Here is an 8772-nt window from a genome sequence, read left to right on the forward strand (position 1 = left end):
ATATATATATGTATTCTATGTGTATATATCTATTCTTTCATTTCTTTATTAAACATGTCAGTGTGATTTTACTGTATCGCGCATTGAATTGCCTGCTTTTGTCAAAGGACACCAGTGCATATTTCTCGCAAGTCACATGTGTGGTCCGTGTGTGATCCGTATTCTCCCCCCCCCCCCATACACTTGCATTGGTGTTTTTCGGGTGTAATACGGTGTCAATCGCAGCATCCTGCGATTTTCTCAGCACGTATAATAAGGCCGAGAAAGAATTGGCTGATGGGAGATTAACATTGGTCCGAGTGCTCTGTGATTTTTTTCTCACATAGCACTCGTCCGTATTTCTCGCTAGTGTGACTCCGGTCTTATATTTTCTTCTGAGGTCATAGGGATGAATCTGAGCCCCCACTGTCTGCTAGAAGTGCAGCCAAGAAAGCGAGAGCTCCCTTTAAAGGATTTATCCATTATTAGAACAAATGTCTGATTTTTTTTTTCAGAAACAGCGCTATTTTTGTCTCTGGTTGTATCTGGTATTGCAGCTTTTATGGAAATAGTATCTGTTAACTTATCAAAAATCTCCACCTGCACATGACCTAAGGGCTCATTCAGATGTTTCACACAAACGCTTCCAGTTTTTTCAGGGTGGTCTGAGTTTTATCAGTTTTTCTTGGATAAGGGGAAAAAAAAAACAGTTTCTCAAATTTTTCCAATTTTGCCGTCCATGAAGTTTGGACAGCCATTATGTTTGACGCCTTCTCAGTCGATACCTATGAGGCAGAATGTGTTATCGGCATTGCCTGATACATTGTATCTCCGACGTCTCCCCCATAGCAAACACATTAATACCTGTGTATACAGCCATATCCGTCACATCTGCGCCATCTTCTGTATTGATCTGGAATTAGTTATTCAGAGCCGCGGTCATTAATTATTAAGAGTATCGAAACCCTCGCCAGCCTCTCGGAGCCGGGAAGGAGGCCAGAAATGCAGATCAATGACACTTTCCAGATGGCACGTATTACAGCTTGCAAAAAAATAAAATAAAAATTCACATGACTGCTGAAATAATCTTCACACATGTAGAGGTCCAGCAGTCCCAGATGATGAGACCTCGGGAGCGGAAGGGACGGTGAAATCCGGACTCTGAAACGGGGCTCATCCATTGATGATTCTGGCAAATTCATGGAGATGAATCTATGTAGGAAGGAAACATGAATCAGATCCAGTAATAGATTCCTCCTGGAATGGCCCACCTTGTCATCGCCATTGTGCATTATTTATGGGGGTCACTTCACCTACAGGGACCAGCGAACGGTTCCCAGAAACTGGGGGTATTCTAAGGAAATGATGACACTTGTCAGGGCTCCGACGTTCGCTCAGGGGGATTCATGCAGGACAAGAAACTTTTTTGGCAAAAGTTCAGTTATTCCTCCCTTTATAAATTCCCCCAACTGTTGGGGCTTGTCTATGAAATCTCAGCCTGGAATGTAATCCAGAGCTGCATTCACGATTCTGCTGGTTTCATAGCTGAAACATACAAAACTGCAATATCTTCAAAATCTATATCTATGAACGGGACTTTATGTACACACAAATATGACCAGCAGAATAGTGAGTGCAGCTCTGGGGTATAGTACAGGATGTAACTCAGGATCAGTAATGTAATGTATGTACACAGTGACTGCACCAGCAGAATAGTGAGTGAAGCTCTGGGGTATAGTACAGGATGTAACTCAGGATCAGTAATGTAATGTATGTACACAGTGACCGCAACAGCAGAATAGTGAGTGCAGCTCTGGACACACCCCAGAAGAGGAGCGTCTGGGCTGAGCTCTGCAGGCTAGGCTTTTGCTAAGCTCCTGGGAAGGGAGGTTTTTTTTTCCTGCAAGGACTTTCCATCTGCCCCCTTCCCAGGAAAGAGGACTCTCCCTGGGACTGAGCGCCGGGGCTGTGCCCCTGGCTCCCACCCTCCGGCAAGCCAGCTGGGGGTGGGGGGCCTCATCCACCACCAGGAGGCCCAAGGCACAGCCAGCTAGTCCCAGGGATGGGGAAAAAGCGGACCCCAGGGGGCCGCAAGGCTCCAGGGTCCAGGACCCCCGAAGTGAAGGCTGTGGCGGGCCCTTCCCCCGGAGGTGCAGCCGGCAGAGGTGAGGCAGGGCCCCCCCTTAACATCTGGGGCTCCAAGGTTGCGGGAGAGCCAGCTACCACCTACGCCTCCCGCATTCATGCCCACCTCTCCGAGTACGAGGAGGCCGGCAAGCAGCTCAGGAGACTCCGGGGGGAGTTGGAGGGAGCCCGGGTCATCAGTAAAAACAGGCTCCCTGCCTCAAAGAGAGCGGAGGTCACCGCCACGGTCAAGCGGCTGAAAGGGGAGATTCGGGCCCTGGAGGACCGGCAAAGTACCATCATGGCCGGCAGCGGCCCCTTCCAGGAAAAGCTTCAAAACAAGGACCGGTTCAGGGCCATGGCCGGTGGGTCTCCTGGGGGGTCAGGAGTCCCCATCCAGGTGGAGGAAAGCGAGGAGGAGGAAGAGCAAGATGGCGCCCACACCACATCCGGGCCACCTCCACCTGAAGACCTGGCGGACACCAGCGTGAGTCAGGTAACATGCAGCGGGATAGCCCCCGAGCAGGTGGCCCTCCCGCTGGACTCCAGTAACGCGGAGGAAAGCGGGAGTGAGGGGGAGGATGGAGGGAGCGGGAGTAGTTCTGAGGGGGGCTGCCTCATCCTTAAACAAGTACGGCAGACTGAATCCCCAGCACGGTTTGGCACGCTGTTGTTTGGGTATGAAGTCTGCCCGGAGGATGAGGCAACCGGGAAGAGGAGAAACAGGAGGCGCAGGCGTAAGGCCTCTGAAGGCGTGGAGGAACAACTGGTTTTTGCTCCTCTTCCCGGGGCCCCTCTGTCCCGCTGTGTGGAACCCACTACCCACCCCGGCTCGGGCCCTGTGGTGGGTCCGCAGCGAGGGAGCGGGGAGAGAGATGACTGTTGTGACCTGACTGTCGCATCTGGTGACAGTTCAGACCAGGGCAGCGACATGGAGGTCGGTGCTGGTTGTGGTGTTGGTGGTGGTGTCCAGGCTCAGCCCTCGGTGGCAGGGGAGGCTGGCCTGGCACCAGGTAAAGTTGGTACAGCCAGGGCCGCACCTCCGGCGGCGAGTGCTGGGGCTTCTGGACCCCCCACGTACGGCTCCGCTAAGTCTGGATCGCTAGTGGGGGTCCAGAAACCTAGGAAGGGCGAACAGAACATCAAGCAGCAGCTGAGGCGGTGCAAAGTGCTGGTCGCTCCCATGTCGGCGCCTGTGGTGAGAGCGAGGTCTCCGGCACGTCGACCCAAAAAGGGGTCCGTGCAGGGGGCTCCGCCGCCGCTGGGCGACGAGGGGGAGTGGCCGGCCTTGCCTGTCTCAAGTGGTGGGCATGGGGTGGCAGCGGTGGTCCGTGAGGGGGGCGTGGCCTCCCCGAGTGTTGCCCGGCCTGCAAAGGCTGTGGCGTGCGGGGGGGGCATGTCCTCCTCGGCCGTCGTCCCACCTGCTGCGTCTGCGTCGCCCGGGGGGGGCATGGCCTCGCAAGGGGTCGCTGCTCTGCCCGTGGTGGCTGTGACTGGCGGGGGGGGGCGTGGCCTCAGCGGTCGCGACTCCGCCCGCTGTGCTCGCGTCACCCGGGGGGCCGTGGCCTCGCAGGGGGCCGCGGCTCTGCCTGGGGTGGCTGCGACCGGCGGGGGGGCGTGGCCGCTGCGGGCCCGCTGCCCTCTGTCCCACCCACCCTTCCAAGTAATGCTGTGCTGCCCCCAAAAGCTGGCGGGGAGTTGTCGGGGTCCCCGGCCCACCTACCTTCATCTGAGGGTGCGGGGACTCTGGCGCTCCCTGGCAAGCCGGCGGCGGGGGTGAAGAAAAGTGCAGAGCAGGGAGCGGTGCCAGTGGCCGTCCCTGCCCAGAGTAAACAAAACTCAGCAAAAGAAAAAAAAATGGAGCTGAAACCAGGAGCTGCTGTTGCTCCTAGGCCCAGCCAGGGCAGAGTGCATGATGTCATCAGCACTGAGGCATTTAAAGGGGCAGCAGCGCTCCTGGACAGGAGCTGGAGTAGCTCCCAGCAAGAGAGCTCAGGGCCCCCAGCAGGCAAAGAGAGGAACTACACTGGTTTGGGAAATGTTAAAAATGTAAAAAATGTAAATAATGTTGCTATGTTCACCAATTGTGCGAGTGAGAGTGAGTACGAAAGCGGAGTGGACATATTTGAGGAGATGTTTGCTGAAGTGAATGGTGATATGAGTGACATGGATGAGGGAGTGAGTGCTACTGTGAATGTGGGTGAGTGTGCTGGAGTGAATGCAAATAATAAAAGAGTGAATGGGAGAGTGAGTGGGAGGACGAATGAGGGTGCTGGCACAAGTGGTGGTAGTGGTGGGAGGGCTGGCCCGTCTGCCCCCCTGGCCGCAAGACCCCAACATAGTTATGCGGGGGCCGCGGCTGGGGGTCGGGGTGGTCCTCGGGGTGGTCCTGGGGGGGTCTCCTCGCCTCCGGGCTCCAGGGACGGCGCTTTGCACCACCGTTTCCTGGAGGCCCTCAAAAAAGGAGAAAGGTCGATAGTGGTAGAGGGGAGGACAGTGGACTTGTCTTTCTGGATAGAGAGACACGGCCTTGCTGCCTTCCAAAACCAAAGGGAGGGAGGGACTGTTTGGTCTCTCCCCACAGCCGGGCAGGGGCCGCAAAGGAGGAATGTGGTCCGTCTTAGGTGGGGGGGCAGTGAAGCTTGTCCACCTAGGAGCAAGGTGGTGGAGCTCCTCCTTAAGATGGGCTTCGGGGCGAATGACATCTTTGCCCTGATACATCCTTCGGCGTCCCGCTTCTTCGACGTCAGCTTTGTGCGGCCAGAGGGGCTTGAGCTCTTCTGGTCTAACTATGAGCTGGTGCGGGAAGAGCCCGGATGGCGAGACTTTGTTGCGCAAGCGGTGTCTCGCCAAAATTCCGTCAAGCGAGTGACCGTGGTCACTTGTAACGAGTCACTTGCCGGCGTGGACATTATGACGTGGCTTTCCCGTTACGGGGAAGTCACCGAGGTCCCCAAAAAGAACAGGGACAAATTCGGCATCTGGTCGGGGGGCTGGACCTTCATGGTTAAACTGAAGGTTTCCGGCGGCACGGTCACCCACATCCCTTCCTCGGCGTTCCTGGGAAGGGACAGGATCCTGGTCTTCTACCAGGGGCAACCGAAGGTCTGCCACAAGTGCGGCGACCCCACTCACTTCAGCGCTAGCTGCAAAGTACAGAAATGTGCCTTGTGTGGTGGGGTAGGTCATCTGGCCGCCTCGTGTAAAGACATTCGGTGTCACTTGTGTGGTGACCTAGGTCACCCTCTCAGCCGCTGCCCTCGCTCCTTTTCTAATGCCGCTGCAGGCCCGGCGGGAGGAGTCCGTGAGGGAGAAACCTCTGGCGGCGCTCCTGCAGCTGTGGCAGGTGGTGGCGGAGGGGAAGGGGCTGAGGGACCGGTGAGGAAGGGCAATGCCAAGGTGAGGGGCCCCGCGTATGTGCGGAGGCAAGAAAAACGCCATGGGGGTGGGGGGCAGGTGAAGTCTCGGGCAACCGGGTCGATGCCTGCTCCTCCCTCCAGGCCCATGGCAAAAGCCTCTGAGGTCCTGAGGGAGAGTGTGGTGAGAGAGGAGATCAGGAGGATGGAGAGGGAGGATAAAGCGGCTGACTCGGACGGGTCCTCACAGTATGAAAGTGTTGATGAGGAGGTCCAGGAGCAGCCTACAGCAGCGGGTGGCAAAAGTAAACGTGCCAATCGTAACAAATCGGGGGGGAAGAAGGCTGGCAAGCCTTCAAAATCTCCCCCGCCCCCGACCACCAGGGTGCGCACGGAAGGGCCCGCTGACCCCCCTCTGATTGATCTCTCCAACCGGTTCAGCGTCCTCGGAGGCTCGGATGATGGGCCGCAAGACGAGGATGCTGGGCCGGGGTACCACCGGAGGGTCCTTCGGGGGATGGTGGGGTCCGTCCCTCAGGGGGCAGTGTTCCTCCTGGGGGGGGGACAGACCTGGAACCCGGGGGCGAGGACACCGGGGGGGGTGGGATGGACACAACGGGAGCTTCCCTGAAAAGGAAGGTGTCCGACCCCTCCCCAGGTGGAGGTGATAGCAGTGGTAAGAAGTTGGCCATCCAACTTGATCACCCATGATGGCGGAACTCGCCCCGTTGACGCTGGCATCTATTAATGTTGCCAGCATAAAGTCAGATGCGGCTCGCTTCACGGCCTTTGATTTTTTCTCCCGGATTGAGGCAGAAATTTTATTCTTGCAAGAGACCAGACTAACAGACATGGGGGCCATCTATAAAGCACGGAGGGAGTGGAGGTGCGGGCCCTCATACTGGTCTCTTGCGGCCGAGCCGTATAGCGGGGTGGCAGTCCTTTTTAAGACTGCAGCTGTTGAATGCCGACGGGTTACTGAGTTGGAAATGGGGAGGTGCCTGATCCTAGATGTCTTCATGAGGGGACAAGAGCTCCGGCTCATCAACATCTACGGCCCGCAGTCCAAGTGGGACCGCAAATGTCTCTTCCTGAGGATCAAGCCCTTTCTTTTTACGAGCCGGCAGGTGGTCTTCGGTGGGGACTTCAACACCATTACGAGGTCCCGTGACCGGGGGGGTCCCGGAGATCGCCTGGCTTATGATAGCGTCGCGTTGAATAGCATAGCCAGCGAAGCTCGCCTGGTGGATGTCCACATCCGGCACACCCCAGGTCACGGAGGTTTCACCTACCATAGGGGTAGCTGTAGGTCTAGAATAGACAGGTTTTTTTTGAAGGAGGACGCCATCTTTTCTGCTGTGTCCGCCGTTGAGGTGGAGTTCTCCGATAACTGTCTAATTTTCTTTTCTCTGAATGTTGCAGAGACTCATCGGATGGGAAGAGGGCTGTGGAAGCTCAATTCGTCCCTGCTGGAAGAAGCGGAGGTGAGACAATCCTTCGAGGACTTTCTTCAGAGCCAGGTACCGCTGTTGGATCTCTGTAGTAGTAAGTCAGAGTGGTGGGAGATCTTCAAAAAGCGGGTGGCGGGGTTCTTCCGTCAGCTCTCGAGCCTCAGGAGTCTGAACAGGCACCGCTTGTACCAGGCCCTGGGGAGGAAACTCGAGCAGCTTGTCTCGACTGGAGGTGACCGTGAGGAAATCTCCAGAGTGAAATCTTTGCTCAAGAGGTGTCAGTATGATAGACACACATCTTTAGTTTTTGAGAGGGACTTCGGGAAGTACCGCTCACCCGACCCTTACAGAAACTGTAAGATGTCAGTGAATTGTAAGATGGTGACAGGACTGATCGACAGTACGGGGTCCCTGAACAGATCCAAATCAGGGATCCTGGAGGTGGTCAGATCCTTCTACTCACACCTCTTGGAAAAGAAGGATCTGGATCGGGACAGGATGTCGGCTTTCCTGGCTGAAACCGTCCCTGAGCCAGGGGGTGATCCCTCTCTTGGTGTTTTGGCAGAGGAAATCAGGGAAGAGGAAGTGAGACTGGCCATTGATGGGCTTCGGCCCAAGAAATCGCCAGGTCCGGATGGCTTAACATCCGAGTTCTATAAGACTTTTAGGGACTCCTTGGTCCCCCTCTTGACAGGGGTATTTAATGAGTGTCTCTCCTCGGGCACTCTTCCCGACTCAATGAGGAAGTCAGCCCTCATTATTCTGTCAAAGGGTAAGGATCTGTCCCGTATTGAGAATTGGCGTCCCATAGCGCTTCTCGATACGGACCGGAAGGTTCTGGCCAAGGTGCTGTTTAATCGGCTGGTGAAGTTTGCACCCCGGCTCCTTTCAGGGGCCCAGCATTGCTCTGTTCCGGGCCGCAGTACTTTTAGTGCTGTGCTCGGTGTCCGAGAGGCAGTGGAGCAGGGTAGGGCAGGTCACTGGAAGGGGTACTTGCTGTCATTAGATCAAGCGAAAGCCTTTGACCGGGTCAACCACGAGTACCTCTGGTCCGTCCTTTTGAGGTATGGTCTGCCTGGGAGGTTTGTAAAATGGTTAGAGATCTTGTACCAAGGGGCTGAGACTTTTCCGCTGGTGAACGGTTGGTCAGGTCGCCCTTTTGAGGTGGGTTCTGGGGTCCGTCAGGGCTGTCCGCTGAGCCCGCTTTTATACGTGTTCGCGATCGATCCCTTCCTAAGGAGGGTAGATCGTGGACCGTTGGCGGGAGTCGGGATGGACCAGGCGGGCTCTGGGTCCTCTCTGAGGGTGGTGGCGTATGCCGATGATGTTTCCCTTTTCGTGTCCTCGAGAAGGGAGGCGGATTGGGTCATGTCGGAGGTAGTGCGCTACTCGGAGGCATCCGGGTCCATGATCAACCGGGATAAGTGTGAAAGTCTCTGGCTGGGAGGGGGAGATCCCAGGTTTGATCTCCCGGACACCCTTCCAGGGCCCCAGGCCACCGCCAAAATTCTAGGCATCGAATTTGGCCCCGGGGATTACCCCCAGCAAAATTGGGAGGGCAGACTTAAGATCGCCGCCCAAAAGGTGGACCAATGGAAGGGTTGGTCTTTAACCCTGAGGGAAAGGGTTGCCCTGGCTAAAGGCTTTCTGCTACCTTTATTAATATACCTGGGCAGTGTGTGCATCTTGCCGGAACCTCTCTGGACACGGGTCTATAGCCTGTTCTTCCAATTGTTATGGGGGAATAGGCTTAACCTAATCAAGAGGGAGGTTACATACCGTACGAGGAGACTAGGTGGGTTGGGTATGGTCAACCCGGTGGTGTTTCTAGTAAACACCTTTCTTAAGACTAACATCTCCAA

General features: G+C 56.0%; 1 long non-coding RNA gene across 1 annotated transcript; it reads right to left on the reverse strand.

The window, feature by feature from the left end:
- Positions 1-338: 338 nt before the first annotated feature.
- Positions 339-6117, reverse strand: LOC141099327 (uncharacterized). The gene is made up of 2 exons (XR_012234473.1): positions 3827-6117; positions 339-1191 (listed from the first exon to the last, which is right to left on the reverse strand). It is a non-coding gene; the product is annotated as an uncharacterized lncRNA (long non-coding RNA).
- Positions 6118-8772: the final 2655 nt, after the last annotated feature.

This window comes from Dendrobates tinctorius, unplaced genomic scaffold, assembly GCF_039654945.1.
Source record: "Dendrobates tinctorius isolate UK_male_01 unplaced genomic scaffold, ASM3965494v1 ptg000099l, whole genome shotgun sequence".
Lineage (NCBI taxonomy): Eukaryota > Metazoa > Chordata > Amphibia > Anura > Dendrobatidae > Dendrobates > Dendrobates tinctorius.